We start from the raw sequence: 24904 nt of genomic DNA on the forward strand, positions 1-24904 counted from the left end.
TACAGTAACTTTGTTTCCTAGCTGTCTCACTGCTTGATGTGAAAGGTGGCTGCAGGTTGCTCCCAGGAGATGCTGTCCTACTACTGGGGTATCTCAACTGAGCTATCCTTAGCCTCAGGAGCTTCAGGCTGACGAGGTAACTCCTCTAGTACCCTGGAATACACTATGGTCTCCAAGCAGGCTGTACTCCATCTAGCCTCCTGGTGCAGCTAGAAACCAGGACTATCCAGCTGCATGTCAGGAGGAGGCCCTCAGCATATCCTGGGCTGGTGCCTTCTCACTTCTGTCTCCACAGACTCCTGACTATGACCTAACCCCTCCCTGTCTGGGCCTGGACATTTATACTAGGGGCTTCCTATCTCCCTCTAGTGTCTGGAATGTCTAACTACACCCAACTAGGCCTGATAAGCATATAACAGGGGAAATATACCAATGCAAAAACACACAGGAAATACATTACAATGCATGGATAAAGATAACATCACTGTCCCTTGTGAGCAGTAGTAACACGCTACCCAATTGACCCTTGTGTAGTGCCCACTCCTACCTAGTGGGACACTACACTCTGTACTAAAGTCCCTAGAGAAGAGCAGTAATTGTGGAAGCAGGTATATAGAACCCCTTAATAAGTTTTTTTAGGGGCAACTTGTATATCACACCAGTTGCAATTAGTTGTTCCAATGGCGTTTGTCCCTATGTATAGCTGCGGTATCCCAGCAGAACCGCATACAAATGCTGCACAATACAAATGCACTATATAGAAATTATATTCTAGGTATATCGTACCCCTGCCTCTATCAGATTTTTTGGGAGGCAACTGGTATATCACACCAGTTGCAAATAGTTGTTCCAATTGAGTTTGTCTGTCTGTATAGCTACGGTATCTCAGCAGAACCGCACACAAATGCTGCACAATACAAATGCACTATATAGAAATTATAGGTATATCACACCCCTGCCTCAGTCAGATGTTTTGGGAGGCAACTGGTATTGTTATGGAATATAATGGACACTTGCTTGTCACTTACAAAATGGTGTCTGTCCGAGAGACAACCCCCAGTATGCATTCTACGATTGAAACTATTTGCAGCAAAGACTTGAAACTGTCAGGAATTCCTCTGAGTCTATCATACTTATTTCTTAAGCTTAAACTTATTTCCTGTTTACATTCCTTCTTGCTAAAAGACCAATCATGTGAGCCCACTCCTCCCACTAATATGGAGGGTATATAATGTGAAGCCCCCATCTAATAAATTAGAGTTATTGTCACGGCAGACAGGATACAAGATACACAGGATATAAACAAACAAGTGTCTAGGCAAGAAGCTGGGGATAGAGGTCACCTCCTGACAAATCCCTACCAGCTCTCCCTAGACTTCTATGCCCACATTCAGACCCTGAAGGTGGGAATGAACGTGTCCTCATGCCTAGGCTGAAGATTCCCTAAAATCCCTAAGATGGTGAAAGGGGGAAAGAGGCAGCCTGCTCCCTCAGGACATGGAGGGGGCAGGCGTCTCTCTAACAGCCTAGACAGACAACTACAAGAAAACAAAACCAACTTATCTTGTACTGAGCAGGAACAGCAAAACCTTCCTTCCTTCCTCTGAGCCAGACAGAAGCTATAACCCGCACAGGACACTGGGAGTGGGCGTAATTTAAACTCAAACCAACGACCCCACCCAGTGCACCTGAAGGGAGGCGGATATAGCTCAATTCCAAAACAAAAACAAAATGGCTACACACGTGCTGCTAACCTGGCAGACCTCCGCACATAGCCTGAGCAGGGCATGACAGCTATGCTTTGACCTTATCTAGTGTCAGTGTTATTTCTCTCACCATGCATGCACGTATCTATCTATCTAATTTGGAGCAGTGTATCAACCTACCTGACCATTGATCAGAACCAGAACAGTATATCACACCAGTTGCAATTAGTTGTTCCAATGGCGTTTGTCTGTCTGTATAGCTACGGTATCTCTGCAGAACCGCACACAAATGCTGCACAATACAAATACACTATATAGAAAGTATATTATAGGTATATCACACCCCTGCCTCAATCAGATTTTTTAGGGGGCAACTGGTATATCACACCAGTTGCAATTAGTTGTTCCAATAGCGTTTGTCCCTCTGTATAGCTGCGGTATCAGCAGAACCGCACACAAATGATGCACAATACAAATGCACTATATAGAAATTATATTATAGGTATATCACACCCCGGCCTCAATCAGATTTTTTGGGGGGCAACTGGTATAGCATACCAGTTGCAATTAGCCCCTCTGTATAGCTGCAGTATCGCAGCAGAACCGCACACAACATCTGCACAATACAAATGCACTATAATTTACTTTCTATGTTAGAAAGTATATTATAAGTATATTACACCCCTTAGTATGTCCCACCTATCGATAGCACGCCCATACTAGTCGTTGAAAGGACTTTTGTGGCCCTATTAGCTAGCTTTTGGTGTCGCTATACTCTCTAACAGTCTGTCCCTGCTCCACAGAGCAACCTCTCCCTACACTGGCAAAAAACAGAATCTAAAATGGTGGCCAGATCGGGTTTATTTATAGGGTAGGGGGTTTGACCATGTGCTAAAACGTCTCAATTGGCTGTCCTGTACCACCTGATGGATGTGTCATGGGTCAAAGTTCTGCACAATGCAAAGAATATGGTGCCAGAGGACCTCCCCATATGTTCTCCTGTTCAGCGAACAACGAACAAGCAAAGTTCGCCGCGAAACGACCCCCAGGCAAACCGCCAGGCCATCTCTAGATCAGCAGAACAGCAACTGGAAATTCTCATTGCACAGTTGGAAGGAGTCGCCCTCAGAGAAGTGAACTCTTGGCCAAGCTCAGAGAAAAGAACAGTGGAGCAGATATTTGAACAACTCTACACCACTTTTGAACCCAGGACTGTGTCAGAGGTCAAGATGAGATTCCTTAGCAAGAGACAGCAGCCCAGTAAGTCATTCAGAGACTATGCATTATCTTTACAGGAATCCCAGCGAGCTGTTATACAGGTAGACCTTCATGAAGCAGAGGATCACGATAAAACACTGAGAGAACAATTCATTGTAGGTGTTAGGACAGAAACCTTAAAGAGCCAGTTAAAGATGTTAGCTGCACAGCACCCAAGTTCTACCTTCCTAGACTTCAAAGAGCTAGCTATCAGTATTCTTAGGAAAGGCCCACAACCAGAGCCTGCTAGGACTGTTGAAATGTCTGTGAATAAGCCAGCTATATCTCCAAAATTTCACCCTATAGTCAGTCAGGAAACCTAAGCTCCAATCCTTGATGCAGTTGTTGCCTTGACAGATCAAGTCATCTTTCTAACCAAAAGTCTGGAGAAAGTATGCCAAAAACTAGAACAGTGGGAGGAACCCTTATTACTGGAGGATGAGACACTGTTACCAAGGAAACATAACCCTCCTGATGATATAGAGACTTATCCCAGAAACTCTGGTAGACACCCCACTGACCACTTTAACAAGCAAAGGCGACCCATTTGTAGATACTGTCACAAACCAGGCCATACAGAAATGATGTGCTGGCAGTTAAAAGGTCGACCCTCGAGGCCAAGGACCATCCCTCAGGAGTAAAATCAGTAGGGCCAGAAGATCCAATCTGGATGCCCAGGTATGTAGGATCCCGTCCAGAAGTTGTTCTCTGAATCAAAGGGGTTCCCTTTGTTGCCTTATTGGACACCAGGTTTCAAGTCACAACTATCCAACAGAAATACTGAGACCACGATCAGCTGACACAGCCACCAGAATCCTGGCTGAGCATTATAGCAAGCAATGGCAAACCTGTGGGTACTGGGAGCCAACTTTCCAAGTGGGAGGAACCACACTACCCCAGCAAGGTATCATTGTTGTGCAAGTCAGGGAAGACAACAACCCTCCAGTAGTCCTAGGAATGAATGTCCTTAGGAACTGTTATACTGAAATGCTTGAAGCTTTACACAAGTCCATGCCCACCACTTCACGGGCCTCCAAAAAGGTGATACAACAGACCATCCGTGTATTAAGTGCACAACAGAAATTTGCTAATGAGAAAGGAGAGATTTGCTGGGCTCGCATCAAAGGTAACCATCCAGTGATCCTGAAACCCAATACTGAAACACTCCTATGGTGCCGAAGCCTCAGTAGAACCTATCAACCTAGAGGACTGTAACGAACCTGGAAGTGGTAGCTAGGGGGTTCCTTGGTTTTGAACCGAATGGCCGAGAGCCAGAGTGAATATAGCTCACCGTTCAGTTCTCCGTTGGCCAGTTTAATCCAAAAGAAGTAAAATGCTGTAGCTGAGATTCTCCCAAGTAGTGATCAGTTACCCAAACACCAGCTGAAACATGATGAAGGGTGTAGCAGACAGCTTTATTGATGCCACACTGGCTTTTATGGAAGTCCCCCTGCAAGAGGACCTCCCACAGTATACAAACATAATAACCAATCACATTGTTAATTTACAGTCTGAAGACATTCCCAACAAATGTACACAACCCCTCCCCCCGTCTGCCTGTGATACAAATCAACAACACAATAGGCATTGCCTGTTACACAATGAACAACACAATGTCATTGCCCATCACACAATCAACAACACAATAGGCATTGCCTGTGACACATCAACACAATGGCATTGCCTGTGACACAATCAACAACACAATATGCATTGTCTGTGACACAATTAACAAAATAAAAGTAATGAATCCAGGGGGTTTATACAAGGTTACAGTCTGTGGTCCAGGCAATAACAGGGGTTCTGTTACAAGGACCATGCTCTAGTCTGAGCTGCGAGAAGCCTAGTGACCGTTTCTCAAGGTAAAGTGCCAATTCGTCTCCTGAACTTAAGTAGTAGTAGTATAACCTTGACAAAGCACTACCCTGTTGCTCAGTTGTTACTAGTCACTTTTCAAGATGTTATCAGTGTACATGCAGCTACGACTGAACTGTCTACTCGAAAGCTGAATACTCAAGATCATACTCCAAATGCATTATGGTGGAAAGAACTCAATGTGGGAGATACTTCTACACCTGAGGAACAAATTGAAGGAGTCTTAAAATATGTAAAGGAACATCATTAAGCTTTCAGTAAACATTCTTCAGATTATAAAGAGGTCACTAATCAAGCACACCATCCCTACCGGTTCACACCCTCCAATCAAAGAAAGGCGCCGGCCTATACCACCAACTATGTACCAATCTGTGAAAAAAATGATCCAGGAAATTAAAGATTAAAAAATCATCAAAGACAGCCATAGCCCATGGGCTGCACCTCTAGTTCTTGTCCGAAAGAAAGATGGTAACATTCGATTCTGTGTGGACTATAGGAAGATTAATCAAATTACCCACACGGATGCCTATCCTTTACCAAGAATCGAGGAGTCCTTGACAGCATTAGGATCCTCAGATTACTTTTTAGCTATGGATTTAATCAGTGGGTACTGGCAGGTACCCATGGCTCCTGAAGATCGTAAAAAAAAAACCTGCATTTACTACCCCTATTGGCCTATTTGAATTTAACTACATGCCCTTTGGACTTTGCAATGCACCTGGAACTTTCCAAAGACTAATGGAACGCTGTTTAGCCCACAAGAACTTTGAAACTGTCTTGTTATACCTAGATGATGTCATCACCTACTCTAAATCCTATGAAGACCACCTAAAACATCTTGCAGAAGTTTTTCAGGTCCTCATCAGCCACGGACTCAAGATCAAACCCTCTAAGGGCTACCTACTCAAACCAGAAGTCAAGTACCTGGGACATATTGTTAGTTCTGAAGGTGTCAAGCCAGATCCAGAGAAGATAGCTGCAGTGCAGAATTGGCCTACACCTACCACAGTAAAAGAACTGAGAAGTTTTCTTAGTTTTGCAGGATACTACAGACGTTTTATCCCTCACTTCACCCAGATTGCTGAGCCGATACAAAAACTCCTGAGAGGACATCCCAAGAAGTACCAGAAAGCCCAGATACTAATCGAATGGAATGAAAACATAGATATCGCTTTCTAACCCCTGAAGAAGAAGTTGACTGAACCACCTGTCTTAGGCTATCCAGATTACCAACAGCCATTCCATCTCTACACTGATACCTGTAAGAAAGGCCTGGGAGCTGTCCTGTCTCAACTGCAAGAAGGTAAGGAGAGAGTAATTGCTTATGCTAGCAGATCTCTTAAAGGTGCAGAGAGAAATTACCAGAATTACAGTTCCTTCAAGCTGGAATTTCTCGCACTCGTGTGGGCTGTCACTGAAAAATTTAAAGACCACCTCGTAGCAACCCCATTTGTGGCCTATACTGATAACAACCTACTGGTGCACCTGAACACAGCCAAGTTAGGAGCTTTAGAACAAAGTTAGGTCTCATGTCTTGCCAACTACAACTTCGTGGTCAAGTATAGAAAAGGTAAGTCAAATGAAAACACAGATGCCTTATCCCATTTGCCTACCAGAGAAGACCCTACTGAACAGGAAGACATTTGGGAAGAAGTAGAAATGCCGTATTTCTGCAAACAATATGCCCAACAGGATGTTATCACCATCAAAGATAAAGAAGATCTCAACTTCCAACAGCAGAGAAATCCAGAACCCCAAGTTGAGAAAGAAAGGTGGATCAAATTGCAAAAAGAGAGCAAAGTATTAGGTGAGCTACAAGATTTCTTCACTAGTGGAAGGACACCAGAAAAAATCTGCAGAAAGAATGCAGATCCAGAGCTGCTCAAGCTATAGAGAAAAAGAAAGCAACTCTTCATGCAAAAGGGACTTATGTTGAGAAGAACCCTAGATCCCATCACCAATGATCGGCTGCATCAAATTGTAGTACCACGCCGAGATGCCAAAATTGTCCTCGAAATGTACCACGATAGGTCAGGACACTTTGGTGTACGAAAAACAGAAGCTACAATCCGCCGAAGATTTTATTGGGTAGAAATGAGAGAAGATATTGAAAATTGGTGTTGAGAATGTTCTACTTGTGCCATTGGGAGAAATGAGATACATGACCAAAGAGCACCATTACATGCCATTGTAAGTCAAACACCTCTAGAAATAGTGGCTATTGATCACGTTAAGCTAGAATTAAGTCACTCAGGATATACCTACGCCATGACAATAATTGATCACTACACTAAATTTGTAGTAGCTGTACCTGTTAAAGACTTGACAGCCAAAACTGCTGCAAACGTTTTCTGGAAGAATTTCCTATTGCCCTATGGATGTCCTGAAAAGATTCTCACAGATCAAGGATCTGCCTTTGAATCCCAACTCTTCCATGAACTATGTTCACTTCACAATTGTCAGAAGATGAGAACAACAGCTTGCCATCTTCAAGGTAACGGATTTTGCGAAAAAATGAACCAAACCTTGATTGAAATTTTGAGAGCTGTACCACCTGCTAGATCTCACCTTGGATATACAAGTTCCAGATTCCATCAATCCTTTACCACAAACTGGGTGAGTGATCATCAAAAACGCCTAGCTGATGCTCAAGAGATTGTCCAGATCTGCATCGCAAATGCACGCCAAAACCAACAGAAAGACTATGATCAGTTTGCAAAAGCAGAACCCTTAAAAATTGGTAACCATGTGTGGCTGAAAAATACTCATCGCACTAGTAAGCTGGATAGTAAATGAGAAAGAGAACCCTACATCATCACAGCTATTCCTAATACTGAGACTGATATATACGAAATCACCAAAGAGAACAGAGTACCACAAATAGTGCACCGCAACCGTCTCAAGTTGTGTTTGAAAGAAATTGTCCAAGAAGAAACTCCATCCACAGAGCAATTGTCTGAAAAGCCACCTGATCCGGAGGAACCTGTCACCACCAGACATCTGAGAAGCTCTGTCAGACGTTCTTCAGAACCTCCTGCTTGAGGTTACTTTTGTTTTGCTTTCATTTTCTCATCTCGTTAGCCTCTCTCAGCTGTCATGTAGTTCCACTGATTGAATCCCTTTAAATCCCTTCCAATACTGCATCACTTTGCGGTTTATACAACTTCCTGGAGTGTGTGCATGCTGGATGCTACTACTGAGTCTTCTACAGATAAGTTTTGTTCATTCATTTGTGTTTTCCTGTTTGCTGGATCCCAGGTGACCCTGACTCCCTCCGTATCAAGTGTAGGGAGCTGGTGGTCGTGTCCCCTCACTATTATAGGGTTTTCAGGTGTCATACAGTCGAGGAACAAGGATATGCAATCATCTACCATAGAGATTTTTGCATAGGCTGAGCAGTAAGGGAGAGAGCCAGGTCTGTTACAGGGCTTACCCTCTGGTTCCTTAGTTTTGGATCCAGTCAGTCGGATCTTCATTTTGTGTCTTCTAGTTTCTGTACACCTTCCGTGACAGAACCAACACAGTCTATTGGAAAATTACTATTAGACTCAGATCCCCTTCAGTGGTTCCTTACACCATGCTCCTAACTTTCCCGCCAAGACTAATACAGCCCCACTTTAGCTGGAAGAACTACCTCGTGAAGGATCCTCAGAAGCTCAAGATGTACCAAGTTACCTTAAACCAAGGCCTTTGCCCTTATTTTGCAACGTTCAAGTCATGTGCCCGGAGATGGACTTTCATGTACTAAAGCCCTCTGTGATGTTCTACAACCATTATGCTTCATACACAGGGAACGAACTCATGCCCTGTAAGCCTCCTGAGAAATTTCCTTTTTCTTTACATTATGGACTATCCTGGTCTTTACTGCTCGCTGTGCCAGGTCAGAGCCCCAGATCCCCAATTACAAGAGAAACTACGGCCCTTGTCACTCATTCTATATTGTGATGCTCATGATTTACATTTACATGCCTAACCCAATTATTTAGTAGCCAAAGGAAAAAAATTAAACACATTCCATGTGTATGGGTAATGGTACTGTGTATATGCATGCATGCTCTTTTTATATTTTTCAGGTGATGCATCATCTTGGCAAGAGTACACCGAGGACGACTTACATTAAAGCAGGGGGGATGCAGTGTCCTGAAACACACTGCTTAATACTGTGATTGTGTTTCATGTAAATTGTGCTTGTATATCAGCTCCAATAAAGTTGCATAGGGAGGGGGAGGTTCTACCAAGCCTCCCAGGGCTGACTCCGCCCTGCACACAGTATAGAAAAGAAGTAGAAGAAGGTCAGTGTGTGTGATGTCTGACCTCAGCAGCCATTTTGGACAGTTATTCAAACTCCATAGTAAGTTCCGTGAACCAGCCCATAGAAGGAAAGATTGAAGAAGAATCAGGCAACTCAGAGAGGGAGTGAGAATATTGGCAAAGGAAGGTTACTGTCATTTATCAGGCTTTAGTCACCTTTGCATTAGGTGGAGAGGCTCTAAGCTACAAGCTGCACACCATAGCCAAGGACAGAAAAGCTATTTGTCAGAATATAGTATTCCTAGAGAGGATACAGAAGTGTATGATTATACAGTACCGCAGAGATAGTACATCCCTCCAGCCTGGAGAAATAAGGGAGAAAGATTGATTGTCATAGAAAACTGCTCCTTATGCAACTTCTGGGAACTAATCTGAATCACTGTAAAAGCTGCCTTGATGTAAACGACTTTTGCATACATTGATGACCATTGGATCAGCTTCAGTAAAGTACTGGGAGTTTGTTAAGAAACTCGGTCTCCTCGTTCTACATCATCTCCTAATTGCACCTAGCTGTGCTGCCGTCACGAACAACAGCCCAGGGGTCCAGCCGCAAAAGCACCTTAAACATCCACCACCATCAAGGGAACCTCAACTTCTATCTTGCTGGTGTTCCCTGTAACAGAGAGTGCCCCGGAGGATTTAGTGCTGTCTTCCTCTCCACTGTAGGCTGGCCCAGAGAAGCTACAGAAAAGTGAGTACAACTACTACACCCATTCGGCACACCATTACACTCACATATTGACCCTGCAGTCTGTCACGTTGCACATTGAATCTGGATGAGGAAAAGGTCTTAGGAGTCACTGTACTTAAAGGGGTATTCCCATCACAGACAATGGGGGCTATCTCTAAGATATGCCCCCATTGTCTGAAAGGTGCGGGTCCAACCTCTGGGATCTGCACCTACAATGAGAACGGAGCGGGAAAATGAACGGAGGGCGCAATGCGCATGCTCAGCCACCCTCCATTCATTCTATAGCGCTGGCTCCGCTATTTCCGTCTGCCCCACAGAAATGAATGGGAGCAGGGGCCCCGTGTGCGCTGTGTGCTCCTGTGGTACTCACGACCGGTGGCCAGCTCCTGGGGGATCCCTTGCCCCTTGGGAGGTTTCTACGAAATATGTCCCTCTTATAGAGCAAGTAAACGTAACGCCTGTTGCGGTTAAGCAACGAGAACATGGAGTCCCCTTTGTAGATGGTAATGTTGGTACCCAGTAAGAAGGCCAGAGTGGTGTTGAATGGGCCACAATATCCCTGGAGATGTATAGCACTTTTGTCATGGTGCTCCTACCTGAATATGGGTGGATCCCAGATGTGGTTGACCGAGGCAGTGCAAAAGGGGTAGTTGAACTTGGATGGGGTAGGACAAAGTTGAGTCCAGACTTGGTAAACGCTGAACAGTTGCTTTTACTTGGCATAAATGGTAATCCATACAGTTTCCAGACTTTATCTTGTTTTCCAGTAGGTTTCAGCAGGCAAATGGCAGGCAAATACTTCTGCACAACAAACTCAGCTCTGCTATGCTGGAGCTTCCTCAGCCCTGCTATGTTAGCAATAGTAGTAGTCTCTTTCTCTGTAGGTATTCCTAGGAACTTATTTTCCTGGTATTTAGTACCTCAAGCTTCGGCTCAGCTTGGGTGAAGGCAATGCAAGTCTGGGAGGGGACATGCAACCAAAATGCACTTTAGAGGCAGAGCCTCTGGGCCTAGCAGAGCAGTCAGAGCTCGGCTAGCCAACACAACCTCTCCCTTAGGAGGGTAGACTAGAACTCCCTCTCTGCAGGCTTGTCCAGGAGGGACGAGAACCTGCTTCTTCCCCTTACAGGGGCTAAGCTAGACTCCCTACTACTAACTAAACTTCTCCTCTCCTCACTCTAAAAGGAGAGAGAGAATGAACAATCCAGTATATTCCCTGCTACTAGCACTGCCAAGTGTTGCTGCTACCTTGTGGTAACCAGGCACATTACATGAGCATAACAATTACTTGGAACAAATATGCACATTATCAGAAGATGACATAAGATACAATGGATGACAAGTATTAGCACATAGGAAATAGGAAATGGTAGCAAGGTCCCATAGATTACACTTCTATGGGAGCAGTGGGGAGTAGTGCTTGGTGGTGGACGGACCCCGGGAAACCCGGGGTCCTCCAGCCACAGTTCTCCCAGCTCCATTCTTGTTGTAGGTGCAGGTCCCAGAGGTGGGACCTGCACCTATTGGACAATGGGGGCATATCCTAGCGATATGCCCCCATTGTCTATGATGGGAATACTCCTTTAAGTTGCCGTCCACTGCCTATTGTCTGGCAAGATCTGTCCCTGCTAAAATAGACACAGGAAAAGGCAAAGAGAAAGTGCGGGGCATGTCAGAGCTAGTTGAGATTGTGAGCCTGATAAAATAACTGCTTCTACACTCTTCTGTATGTCCGTAAGTGTGATTTATCCATCCTTATGTGTTCTGTGAGCTCCGAAGCTGAAAACAAACATAGTGGGTAGTAAGGGAAAGGACATACAATAATGGCAGAAGGTATATACCTCCTGCTTCTGAGTGAAATGCATCTAGCTGTGCAACTGAAACAGAGAATAATATGGCTAAAACATTAGGGAATCCCAAACATAAGTGTTCCTTCACAGTTATGATTCTAAAAAGAAACACAGCCATTATGCTAACTTTTTTTTTAAAGTTAGGTACGCTTTAAAAGTCAGAAGTACTCCAAAATGGCACCAATGAAAACTACAGCTTGCCCCAGGAAAAACAAGCACTGACGCAGCTCCATCTGAGACTAGAAACCCATAAAGCATTATTATTATTTTTTTAAGTATTTTTTTTTTAAAGTAGTAAAACAAAAAAATATATACACATTTTGGTACTCTTATCACACCGACTCACAGAAAAAAGTTAAAGAAGCACTCCCACAGAAACTTTTATTCTCTGACCTCTCAGAAAGGTACATGATGTAACCTGTAGTGAAGTTAATCTTCTTACCAGTGACTGTATTTTTGAGTTATAACCTCCCTTCTGATCCTCAGCTGTGTCATGTGACAGCAACCAGACTTTCCAAATGACACAGCATCTTTTGTGTGGACAGGAAGTCAGATTCTCGATGTATTATTATGGCAGCCTCAATGTCAGTCTCATAAGAATGAATAGAGAATTAACTGACTTCCTGTCCTGTGTCAGTTGGAGATCAGAGAGTTTGTCACATGACACAGCTGAGGATCAGAAGGAAGGTTATAACTCACAAATACAGTCACTGGTAAGAAAATTACCTTCACTGCAAAATAAACTACTCCAAAAAAATTAACAAATGATGAAGTTTCTTTTCCCCCCCTCTTTTATGAACTATATGTTGCTATTAACAAATAAAAAATGTACTGCAAAAGACAATCCCTCATATAACTATATCAACAAAAGACTATAAAAATGTATGGCTTTTGGGAGGCAGGTGGCAAAAAAAAAACAGCAATGAAAAAACAAACATTGACATTGACAGAAAGAGGTTAAGGTAGGAGCAACTTTTTCCAGGAGGACAGTGTTGATGATGACCTATCCTCAGGGTAGGTTGTCAATACCAGATTAGTGGGGTTCAGACTCCCGACGCCCCCACACCAAACAGTGTGGTTTTCTCACAGAATACCAAGCACAGCGCCGTACATTATATAGTGGCTGTCCTTGGTATTGCAGCTTGACCTTCACTGATGACCTGTCTCCAAGATAGGTCATGGATTTTGTATTTCCGGAAAATTCCTTTAATGGAGTCAGTTATTTAATTTATTTTTATTCATTTACTTCACATTTATCTTTATATACAAGATGCTGAAGAATAAGAGCCTTTACATGGGTTGAGCTTGATTTTTCACATGACTGTGCATGTCCTCAACATCAAAACACAGTGCCTGCGAATGATGAGTCAGATTATGTCCTCTCTGCAGTTTGTTGAGAAGGGAGGAGGAAGATAAAAGGGTGAACGTCTGGCTTATGGCAACAGTCAGATCTTTGCTGTGAAGAGTCTGACACATCCATCAGTTCCTGCCATCGCCTACTGTCAATAGGGTCACCGGTAAGCTGTGCTGCGCCGTGCATGCTGCTGTTCCCGCAGATACTGCTGCTGCTCCGCGTTTTGGATAGGGCTGAGTCTAGCACAAAGTTGCATGATGGATGATGTCACTCTCGCGTAAAATAATACATATGCATCCACTTTGTGGGGTGTGAACACTTCCGGAGGTATGTGCAATTTATACTTTTTTGGAAACAAAATTGTTACAATTGATTTTCTCTTTTCATCTAGTTTATAATTCGGAGCTCAAAGTGGCAATGGGTTTATTTCATCCCAGATTGCTCATTCCAGTAAACCACATGGACTGTACCTCCCGTTCTCGTGTTGGTCCCAAGCTCATGTACACGGCCATAGTTTTGGTCCACATCAGATCTGATTTTTTTTTTGTGGAGCGGATGCGGAACCATTCATCTTAATGAGGTCGCAAAAGATGTGGATACACACCCAAGTGCTGTATGTTCGTTACGCTGCCCGCAAAAAAAAAAAGAGCATGTTCTATTCTTGTCCGTTTTGCAGAAAAGGATAGGACATTTGTGAAGGAGTAAAAAAAAAATATAATGGTGGCAGCTTCTTGGCCAGTATCCATGTTTTGCGGATCCACGATTTGCGGACTGTAAAAACGGACCCAGCTGTGTGCAGGAGCCCTTGAGGTACAGTGTAGCTTGCTGTGCTATGCCTGGTCAGTGTATATGTAATTCCGGCCACCCCGGAATGCTGCAGCTTCTCTGCCTCTCCCATATCCTACACAATCATTATGAGAACAGGTTTTTTTCCAGTGAATACCAGGAAGCTTATCCATCTGAATACGTGACAATTAGGATTAGATACCATGGTGTAAAGTACATTCATGTGATGAGCACACACTTATACCAGCCAAACCAGAGACACCCATCTGTAGGACTGCATTTTTTCAGGGTTCTTGCCCTTCATCAGTATTAAGCAGGGTGCTGTAGTTTCTATGTTGTGTTGTTCCTCTATTATTCCTGCTAGAGGTTATAAACGAATTGCTAGCAGCCTGATATAAAGGTCCATTTGGGTGTTACCATTGGGGGAGCTGTCCTTGCAAAGTCTGAAGGCTGTATTACACCTGCCAAATTTTTGGCAGATGATCGCTAGCAAGAGATTGTATGAACGCTTGTTAGTGATCATCTTGCAGAGTAATACTGCCGCCAATTTACCAAAATAGGGCAATTGTGATGTTTAAGCAGCGTTTTCCGGCAGCAGATCGTGCTGTCTAATAGAGATATGCCGCCGGCGAACCACTAGACAATAAGGGGACGAGCAATGGCATAGTGACCGCTCCTCCCCACGCTGCGGGGGAGATCACTGCATGGGAAGCAGGCACTTTCTCAATGGCCTGTGTAATACAGGCTTGACACTGGCAACACTAACTGATAACACCCACATAGGCCTTTCTTTCAGACGGGTGGCAAATCATTCATAACTTCTAGCAGGAATCATAGAGGAACAGCACAGAATTGAGTTATAAGAATAGAATAGATGCTCTAGAATTTTTATTACACGGGGAATTCAAGTCGTTACGAAAAAAGACATGTCAGGAGTTATAGGTCCTTTTTAAGCTGGACATAAAAAGTTACGTTTCCACTTCAGTTCTTGATTTTCCACTTTTTTGCTCCATTCTCTTTTTAATATAATTAAATCTTTAAAGGGGTTTTGCAAGTGTATTAGATAGACGATCAGCTGTTTGTGGAGCACCTCGCAGCTTACCAAGCACAGCGCCGTCCACTGTATAGTGGTTGTTCTTGGTATTGCAGCTCAGCCCCATTCACTTGAATAGGAATGAGCTGTGCCTAGCCCACCAAATTGATGGCCTAGGGAAAGCTGCAGGAAGGCTGCGGCGTTCACTAGACCTCAGAGGTCTTTTCAAGCAGCTGATCGGTGGGTGTGTCAGAAGTCTTGAGAATAGGTCGTCAGTATAAAACACTGGCAGAATCCTTTTAACCTTCACTCCCTAATAGATAAGTCAACCAAGAATACTTAATAGCTTAATTTCCTTCTGCGACTGTATTATCAATCGTACAATTACGACATGTAAGATTGCAGGTACACCTACAGATTTGCAAAGCAATTTATTTGACATCAAAGGATTGTTACAAAATGTTACTTTACAGTCTATAGTAAAATATAAAACAGCCTGGATACAAAGGGGCAACTTATTATATACAGTACTATACAACAGAAAACTGGACTAAAAAAAGGGGCATATTTTGGGGCAAAAATCATTTGTGCAAAGATCTGGGACTTTTGGCTGTTTTCCACGGCTCGCAGCACTTTCCTAGAAAGCGGGTGGGGCGTGCACGGGGCTTAGCAAGAGAGTGTGTGACATTCTACGGTCCTGCAAAATTACTATGATTAACGTTAGAAATTACAGCTCACGTCTACTCCAGCTCATAGCGGGTGTGGATTTTACAATCTGGGGTATGGAGTGCCATAGATGTGTAACACCCCAGAGTTGTGTTACTACACACCTCTAACCTGCTACTATCTCCTAAGAGCTTTATACTGTCATCTGATGTGATTTTGCTCATGTCTTTCACAAATGTGCATATAAATCTATGTTAAAAGCAATTGTTCATGTAATTTGCCTGGTTACCAGTAGGTGGCAGCAACCCATTGGCAAGTATGGTTTAGTGTTTAGTATATCTAGGCTGGAATGGATTATTCCAGCTTAGCTCCCCCTCTGTGGAGAGAGTGGGCAGTTCCCACATCCTGCAGCATGGGTGGAGAAGGAAGTTAGAGGATTGTAGCCCACCCCTTGCTAGGGGTAGGGTGTGTGTGAGGAGTTACCCTGCATAGGGAAGACAGCAAGGGCCTAGTCTCGGCTGAGACTTGGTCATATACCAAGTCAGAGCACCTTCAGCTCTGCTGGATAAGGAAGAAGAGAAAACTACAGACAAACGCCAGAGTTCCAGGAAGAAAGCATCCCCTGAGAATCCATCTGAGAGATAAGTCCAGAGACCTAGAAGAAGCTATTCCCTTCTCAGCTAGTCTGTCACCACACAGCAGAAGTTACATTTAAAGCAGAAGTATTCATTCCTGCCAATCATTGCCAAAACCTGCTGGGACCAAGAAGAGACCAAAGCTATATACTGCTTGGATGCAAGTTATGTCAAGTAAAGCAACATCTAAAGGTCTGGACATCATTTACTCAGCAAAATTCACTCCTACTATCACTACACTCAAATTTATTGCAGGTGAGCCAGGAGTCCGGCCATACCCATGTAGGAGACACCTCTTGATAAATTAGGCGCATCTCACTCCAGCACACAGGAAATCAGGATTTTGATAGGAAACGCCAGTCTTGATAGCGGCTCATGCACACGACCATATGTATTTAGCGTTCCCCAAAACATGGATCCACAAAAGAAAATGGATGACATCTGTCTGACATCCGTGTTGCTTCTATTTTTTTGCAGATCCACTGTAACATTGCCTGTCCATTTTTTTGCGAAACAGACATGCGGATTTACAGAGTCATTTCCATATTTTTTTTCAGGCACCATTGAAATGAATGGTCCCATGTACGGACCCGTTAAAAAACGGAACAGAAACAGAATAAAAATACGTTGGTGTGCATGATCCCTAAATCTCCTCCAAAGTGTTTTGCTTTGTGGCTTGTTTTTTGTGGTGTGCTCTGGGTATGTCATGTTTCTGGATTTTTCCCAATTCTCTATAGTCAGGGGCATACACAGATCTAATACGGCCCAGTAGCAAAAATTAGTATTGCCCCCAACCCCCCCCCCCCCCGCCCCCAATGAGTGATATGACAATTTTTTTTTATTATTGGATGAAATTTTTAATTATAAAAAAGTGTCATATGTCTCATAAATATGGCACTCAATGTGAACCCCGTGGGGGTATTATATTGCCAAGGTTAAGTTTTAAAGTTGGTTCTTATTTGAGTTTATTTCAGCATACTTTGAGCCAAATTTATCAAAGCTTGCATCCTCCTCCTCACCTTTTTAACACCCCATTCTGCTCCCCCCCCCCAATTCCCAATATTTTACTGTAGAAACAGCCCCCCTGAAAATACTGGTACCACACAAATAGTGTGCCAGTACAAAAAAATACCCCCTTACCTTTCAGATCAGACCTCCATATCAAACCCGAGATGAGACCCCCTTATCTTAGACCAGACCCCCTTTAGACATCTGTCAGACCACCATTAGACCTGAATGTCAGACCCCGCCCTAATATCAGACCTCAGACAAGACCCCCATTAGACCTCCAGACCCACATTTGTACCTCCAAACTCCCGTATCTGACCCCTATTAGACCTCTAGACCCCCATTAGACTTCAAGACACCCATTCAGACCTCATTAGCAGTGGCGTAGCGTGGGGGGACCGGGGGGCGTTGCCCGGGGTGCAAAGTTTTAGGGGGGCCATCAGGGCCGCACCACCAACTAGGCAAAGTGCGGCCCTGCTCACAAGTGGGGGGGCGGCAGCAGGTCACAGGGAGATGAACGCTTCCATTGTGGAAGCGCTCATCCCCATAATAATCTGTATGTCTGTCCTCAGGACAGCGATACAGATGGATGTGCTGCGGGGCAGTGAAGGGAGAGGCGTCTCCCTTCCCCGTTCCTCTGATAGGCTGCAGGCCTAGTGCCTGCAGCCTATCAGAGGCCGATGCAAGCGGCGCAATGATGTCATCACGCCGCCTGATCCGTACAGCGCGGGACACAGGCCAGAAGAGGCCTGCATTGCATCGCTGCCATGGAGGCAAGTATAAGTGTTTATTTTTTTATATGGTACAATACTGGCTACTGGCACATAATTGGGGGGCCATCTATGGGGGTCACTTGTTACTGGCACACGATTAAGGGGCACTTGTTACTGGCACATGATTGGGGGGCCATCTATGGAAGGCACTTCTCACTGGCACATGATTGGGGGGCATCTATGGGGGCACATCTTACTAGCAAATTATTAGGGGGCACTGTGGGGGCATCTATGGGGGCACATCTTACTGGCACATTAATGGGGGCACTTTTTTTCTGGCACATTATTGGGTGGCACTATGGGGGCACATTATTGGGGGGCCTCTACTGAGGCCACAAGGAGTATTTTATATGGGGGGCTCTGTATAGGGGCATTTTATACTAGGGCACATTATGGTGGGTACTATGGGGAAGGGGAGAGAGGAGTACTATGGGGTCATCTACAGGGGCACTAAGAAGGGGTATTTTATACTTGCAAATTGTGGGGGAAACTGAGGGCATCTACTGGGGCACTGTATATGGGTAATTTTATACTGGTATTATGGGGGGCATTAGGAGGAAGGGGGGGAGGAGCACTATGGGGGGATTTTATACTGGCACATTATGGGGACATTAGCTCAACTGGGGGCATTAAAAGGGGGTATTTTTTGCACTGTCACATTATAAAGAGAATTATTACTACTGGGGGGCATTATGGTGGGCTTTATTACTACTGGGGGTCTATGGGGAACATGATTACTAGTATGGGCACTATGGGAGCTTATTACTTCTGGGGCAAAGTGGGGACATGTTGGGGGCACGGAAGGAGCACTATTACTGCTCTAGCAGAGAATTTTTCCTATTGGTGGGACTTTTGGGAGCCCAATTACTGTGGGGGCCCTTGGCACAGTATCAGCTTACCACAATTATTTTTAGGGGACTTTATGTTTACACTATTAGTGTCACGGGCACTATTTGTTGGGTGCAGTTATTTTAGTGCACTGTATGCCAATTATTAAAGGGCACTTTCTGCATGGTACTAGTATTATCAGGGGGTTTATCTGTTTCTGCAGTATAGTATTGGGGAGCGCGGCAGGCAGAGTATTGGGGGTGGTAGGATGATTTGTCCAGAAGATGGGAGGATGATGGAAAAGTAGTAAACTAAGATTTGTTTTGTCAAACTGCAGAGATGAGAAATGGCTGAAAAATTGTGGTCTGGTCTGAAAGGAGAAGATGAGGAAAGAGAACATTTACATCAAAGGAGACGTCACTGGATGTAAGAGGTATGTGCGCTGTATTACCTCGTATGTCCTGTAGTAATGGGAGGGTGGATATAGAATTTGGCCCACCCTGCCGAATCCTGGCCCCAGACTTCAGGTCACACTGTGAGTGTTCTGAATTCTAGGGGCTCAAATCCATCTACTACATTATCTGTACTCAGAGAGTTATTACCATGTTATCTGTGGTGTTACATAGGACTGCAGGTGATATCTACTACATTATTGGTAAAAAGGGGAGTGGCCACAGGTGGGGGGGCGCAATACTTGGCTTGCCCCGGGTGCTGGCAACCCAAGCTACACCACTGTTCATTAGAGCTCCAGACCCCCATTAGACTTTTCTAGACCCCAATCAGACCCTTTAGACCCCCCAATCAGACCTATCAGACCTCAGATCAGACTATAAAATAAATATACAAACTTACCTCTCCTTCTGTGCTGCTCCTCTTCCGGTCAGGCTGTTTCCTGGGCTCTCATCTTTTCCCAGGTCCTGCGCTGCACAGTCACCTGACCTCCTGCAGCGTCAGGTCAGAGTGCGCTATGTACATCCGGACGCTGCAGGCAGCCAGGACACAGCAGCACCAGCCCCAGGAAGAGCGAGGGGTAAGTACTGTACGGCGCTCACAGCGCTTCTCTCCCCCTCCTCCTGCAGACTAGTGAGAGCTTTCATTATGGAAGCACTCACTAGTATTCCCTTTATAAGATGCAGTGCATCTTACAAAGGGAAATATACAGCACCACTGACAAGGGGGCCCCCTGGCTTAGGGGCCCGGTCGCAACTGCAACCCCTATAGTTATGGGCATGTGTGGTTGCTGGTATCACAATGGTGATTACCGCTGAGAGCTCATTATGTACCCGGCCAGTGGCAGAAAGCGAGGCTTGGGTGGAGGATATTGCCTGGTTTTTTTTGTGGAGTAGGCATTTGTGCCATTTTATGTTTTTGTGCAATTTTTAGGGTGCTTTGCACTTTCCCAGCAGTTTGCATTTACTAAGAGGCAGACATATGTTTCATGGCAAGACTACCTTTGTAGCCATGATTTTTTGGCAAAAAGTCGCAGGTGTTTTCCAGTGACGGAGTCATCCTAATGAATATGATTACACTTTAGACTGGAAAATTCATAAGTATTTGGGATGTTCTTAAAAGAAAAGTTACATACTGATACATCACCCTCTAATTTTACGCCACCTACCGGATTTATAAATCTGTCCCAATGTTCATTTAATTTTTTTAAAGATCATCTTAACCCCCAGTCTTTTTGCCAGACTCATGAAATTATTGAACCGAGCCCAATCGATTTGCCAATGCCCTTTATTCCCCATGGCAGCCATTGCTCTGTCATCATAATGGAACTTACCAATACAGCAGGCGAGGAGTTAATCCAGAAACTAGCCACGGTCAGAATACCAGGAGAAGCTGTAGAAAATAATAGAGCAGACAAGGAGTTAATCCAAAAACTAAGCCATGGTCGATCCGCAGAGGGAAAACAGGCAAAGGACAGAGGTGCAGACTGAGCCAGGACACATAGACGCTATTACCAGCAGCTGGCAATGACCGACTAGCAGACTTAAACCTCCGCCTAGATCTGAGCTTGGCTTCCAGCCTGATAGGTCGACTAGCTGGGGCTTGACTGGTCTGCATGGCAATCCTCCCAGCACAGTCATGCACAGAATTTTGGCTTGGTGAACCCCAATGATATACCCAACTACTCCAATGAATAGCCTCAGGAGTCAAGAGGGATAGTCTCTAAGGCCACTAAATGGCACAGAGGTAGTTGGGGATGTCATGGCTGCAGTGTTGGAAAAAAGGGACGGGTTGAGCACCCATGCGAGAGTGCTGGAACATCTGGGGAACAGACGAGTGAGTAAATATTTTTTTTGTTTTCATAGCATTTTCTGCCATTACATAACTTTTAGGAGATCCTAAAAACACCCTTTAAATAAAGCCATAAAGGGGTTTTCCAGGACTTAGATATTTATAGCCTACCCTCAGCATAGGTCATCAATATCAGATGAGTTTTTGGTGTGAACCAAGACCCTAAATAATCTCAGTTTTCACAAAAGTCACAAATCGCTAAATTGCTATCTTCATTTTTTTTTGTCTGCCATATTTGGCAAAAGTTTGAAATATGGGTGTGGTTTGCTGTGGGCGTGGCCTGAAATTAGATTAAATTATTAATACTAAAGCCAGTAAATGATGTAGCATAGCTTATAGCAGTAGACGTTTAATTTTCTGAATTTAGGATGGTCCAAAATGAACCAAATTTATAAAATCTGGCCCCATATCTAGAGCTCTTATTTTTACTAATACTAATAACATTTCAGAAGTTTGAGGGGTTTTTGGTGTGTTGACTTCCAGGTAGTTCCTGTGTGGTTGGTATCATTTCGTATTCATTTTCTGTATGACATCTATTGCTTGTTATTGTTTGCACTTTATGTATGTGACCTGTCTCTATGTAACCACCTCGTCTCCCTTTTGATCTTAGATTTATTATTTTAATGATGTTTTTTCTTGAATAAAGATGACTAATTAATTGCATATATCATGATTTATAATATGTGTTTATTCCCCATCTATTTTTTGAAGTAATATAAGGTTGCTGTTGTGCATAGGTATTTTTGAAGGTGTTAGTGATACGTTTTTTGAATAGTTTTTTAGACAAAAACGCCAAGACTAGATGTTGCATGGAAGTCTATGGGAAATATTACAGTAAATTTTATTTTGCAGTGGTTTTTTTTCACGCTTGAGGTGCATCTTTTGTGTCTGTGACTTTTTTTATTTTTCTCTTTAATCTTAGCAGGGTCTGGTGTTTTCAGGGTTTTTTTTTCTGATGTTTTTGTTCCATGACATCAATTGTATTTTTTGCTTTGCTTAGCAGTGTGTGTTGCCTCGTTAAAGGCATTTTTGCTCTGTGTTTTTTATATCAATGTATTTTCTTCATATTGCAATACAGAGGAAGTGCCATTACAGGGGAACACATATTTTCCTATCAGAATGATGCAAGGCAAAAACACCTTGCATCATGGATATATGCAATTAATTAGTAATCTTTATTCAAGAAAAAACATCATTAAAATATTAAATCTAAGATCAAAAGGGAGAAGAGGTGGTTACATAGAAAAATGCCAGGTGGTAACAGGGCCGGTGCCACCCATAAGCAGAGTAGGCCACCACGTAGAGCGCACTCTTGCTGGGGGCGCCGGCGCTCTGGAGTCAAGCCGCCAGTGGCGTTGCGAGGTGGGTGCAGCGTGTGCGGGCCGCACCGGGTGACACCAGTCTGATGGGGTGTCACCCGCCGGACCCAAATTCCCAACACCACTAGCACCCGCCCCCTTGTACTTGTGTCGCTGATCTGATCTTGTACTTGCCGGCTGCGCGGGCATGAGTTCGGTCACTTCGGCGCATGATCCCGCGAGACCCGTGACCTCCCGAGGTGGGTCTCGCGGGATCACGCGCCGCAGGACGGGATTGCGCGCCAAAGACGTGATTGCACGCTGAAGACACTGAACTTAACTGAACTCATGCTCACGCAGCCGGCAAGTACAGTACACACTGTACAGGATCAGCGACACAAGTACGGGGGGGGGGGGGGGGACTACATAATGGAGGGCAGTCTGGGAGCAAAATTACTTAGTGTGGGCCTGTGGGGGCAAATTACTTAGTGCGGGAAAATTACATAATGGAGGGCAGTGTGAGGGGCAAACAACATAATGTGGGGCAGTGTGAGGGGCAAATTAATGTGGGGCAGTGTGGGGGGCAAATTACATAATGTGGGGGGCAAATTACTTAATGTGGGGCAGTGTGGGGGCAAATTACATAAGGTGGGGCAGTGTGGGTGGCAAATTACATAATGTGAGGCAGTGGTGGGGGGCATAATACAGTATTACTAATGAGGGCATTCTAGAAGGGAATTAATATTGGTGGGACTATGAGGAGCACTATTACTATGGGGGCACTATTATTTCTTCAGGATAGTATTTGTGGTATTGTGGAATATGTTTGTTATACACATATGGCATACACTGTGCCACACAATATACAGTATACCTCTACACTGTGTAGGGGTTATACTGTTTATTGTATAGCATGGCACAAAGGTCATATTGTCCGGCATGGTGTAACCTCCATACATTTTATGCACAGTATACAGTAATCCGCCTTGCTATCTATGCTTTGAATCTGGTTTTATATGTTACTTGGTTTTTGTACATTTACTTGCGTGTGCTAGTTGAGACCTGCTGTCATTGGGTTTTAGTTAGTTATTAAATGCTAACATGACAGTTTTTTGGTTTTGCACATTATTGATTGTATTTCATGACTACTCTTCTAAGGGTATTGCCTTCCTTTATACTGCAGTTCTCCTGTACCACTCTGCCTGCCACTTTTAGCAGTTTAAGCAGTAATTTATGATTTTCTTTTGCTCTCAATAAATCTTGTGTTAAGCATAAAAAAAAATATATATATATATATATATATATATATATATATATATATATACAGTACAGACCAAAAGTTTGGACACACCTTCTCATTCAAAGTTTTCTTTATTTTCATGACTAGGAAAATTGTAGATTCACACTGAAGGCATCAAAACTATGAATTAACACATGTGGAATTATATACATAACAAAAAAGTGTGAAACAACTGAAAATATGTCATATTCTAGGTTCTTCAAAGTAGCCACCTTTTGCTTTGATTACTGCTTTGCACACTCTTGGCATTCTCTTGATGAGCTTCAAGAGGTAGTCACCTGAAATGGTTTTCACTTCACAGGTGTGCCCTGTCAGGTTTAATAAGTGGGATTTCTTGCCTTATAAATGGGGTTGGGACCATCAGTTGCGTTGTGGAGAAGTCAGGTGGATACACAGCTGATAGTCCTACTGAATAGACTGTTAGAATTTGTATTATGGCAAGAAAAAAGCAGCTAAGTAAAGAAAAACGAGTGGCCATCATTACTTTAAGAAATGAAGGTCAGTCAGTCCGAAAAATTGGGAAAACTTTGAAAGTGTCACCAAGTGCAGTCACAAAAACCATCAAGCGCTACAAAGAAACTGGCTCACATGCGGACCGCCCCAGGAAAGGAAGACCAAGAGTCACCTCTGCTGCGGAGGATAAGTTCATCCGAGTCACCAGCCTCAGAAATCGCAGGTTAACAGCAGCTCAGATTAGAGACCAGGTCAATGCCACACAGAGTTCTAGCAGCAGACACATCTCTAGAACAACTGTTAAGAGGAGACTGTGTGAATCAGGCCTTCATGGTAGAATATCTGCTAGGAAACCACTGCTAAGGACAGGCAACAAGCAGAAGAGACTTGTTTGGGCTAAAGAACACAAGGAATGGACATTAGACCAGTGGAAATCTGTGCTTTGGTCTGATGAGTCCAAATTGGAGATCTTTGGTTCCAACCACCGTGTCTTTGTGCGACGCAGAAAAGGTGAACGGATGGACTCTACATGCCTGGTTCCCACCGTGAAGCATGGAGGAGGAGGTGTGATGGTGTGGGGGTGCTTTGCTGGTGACACTGTTGGGGATTTATTCAAAATTGAAGGCATACTGAACCAGCATGGCTACCACAGCATCTTGCAACGGCATGCTATTCCATCCGGTTTGCGTTTAGTTGGACCATCATTTATTTTTCAACAGGACAATGACCCCAAACACACCTCCAGGCTGTGTAAGGGCTATTTGACCATGAAGGAGAGT

At 44.0% G+C, this 24904-nt stretch overlaps 1 protein-coding gene across 3 annotated transcripts in view; it reads left to right on the top strand.

Annotated features, from left to right (window-relative positions):
* The first annotated feature begins 13110 nt into the window (after nt 1-13110).
* Nucleotides 13111-24904, top strand: part of LOC122927000 (NXPE family member 1-like) — a 59235-nt gene continuing 47441 nt past the window's right edge. For 2 of the 3 annotated variants that reach the window (XM_044278532.1, XM_044278533.1), the window contains exon 1: nt 13166-13371. The gene's annotated coding sequence lies outside the window, so the exon portion shown is untranslated. Of the gene's footprint in view, nt 13372-24904 lie in introns of all 3 variants that reach the window. The other variant, XM_044278531.1, reaches the window with a different exon arrangement.

The sequence above is a fragment of the Bufo gargarizans genome, chromosome 2, assembly GCF_014858855.1.
Source record: "Bufo gargarizans isolate SCDJY-AF-19 chromosome 2, ASM1485885v1, whole genome shotgun sequence".
NCBI lineage: Eukaryota > Metazoa > Chordata > Amphibia > Anura > Bufonidae > Bufo > Bufo gargarizans.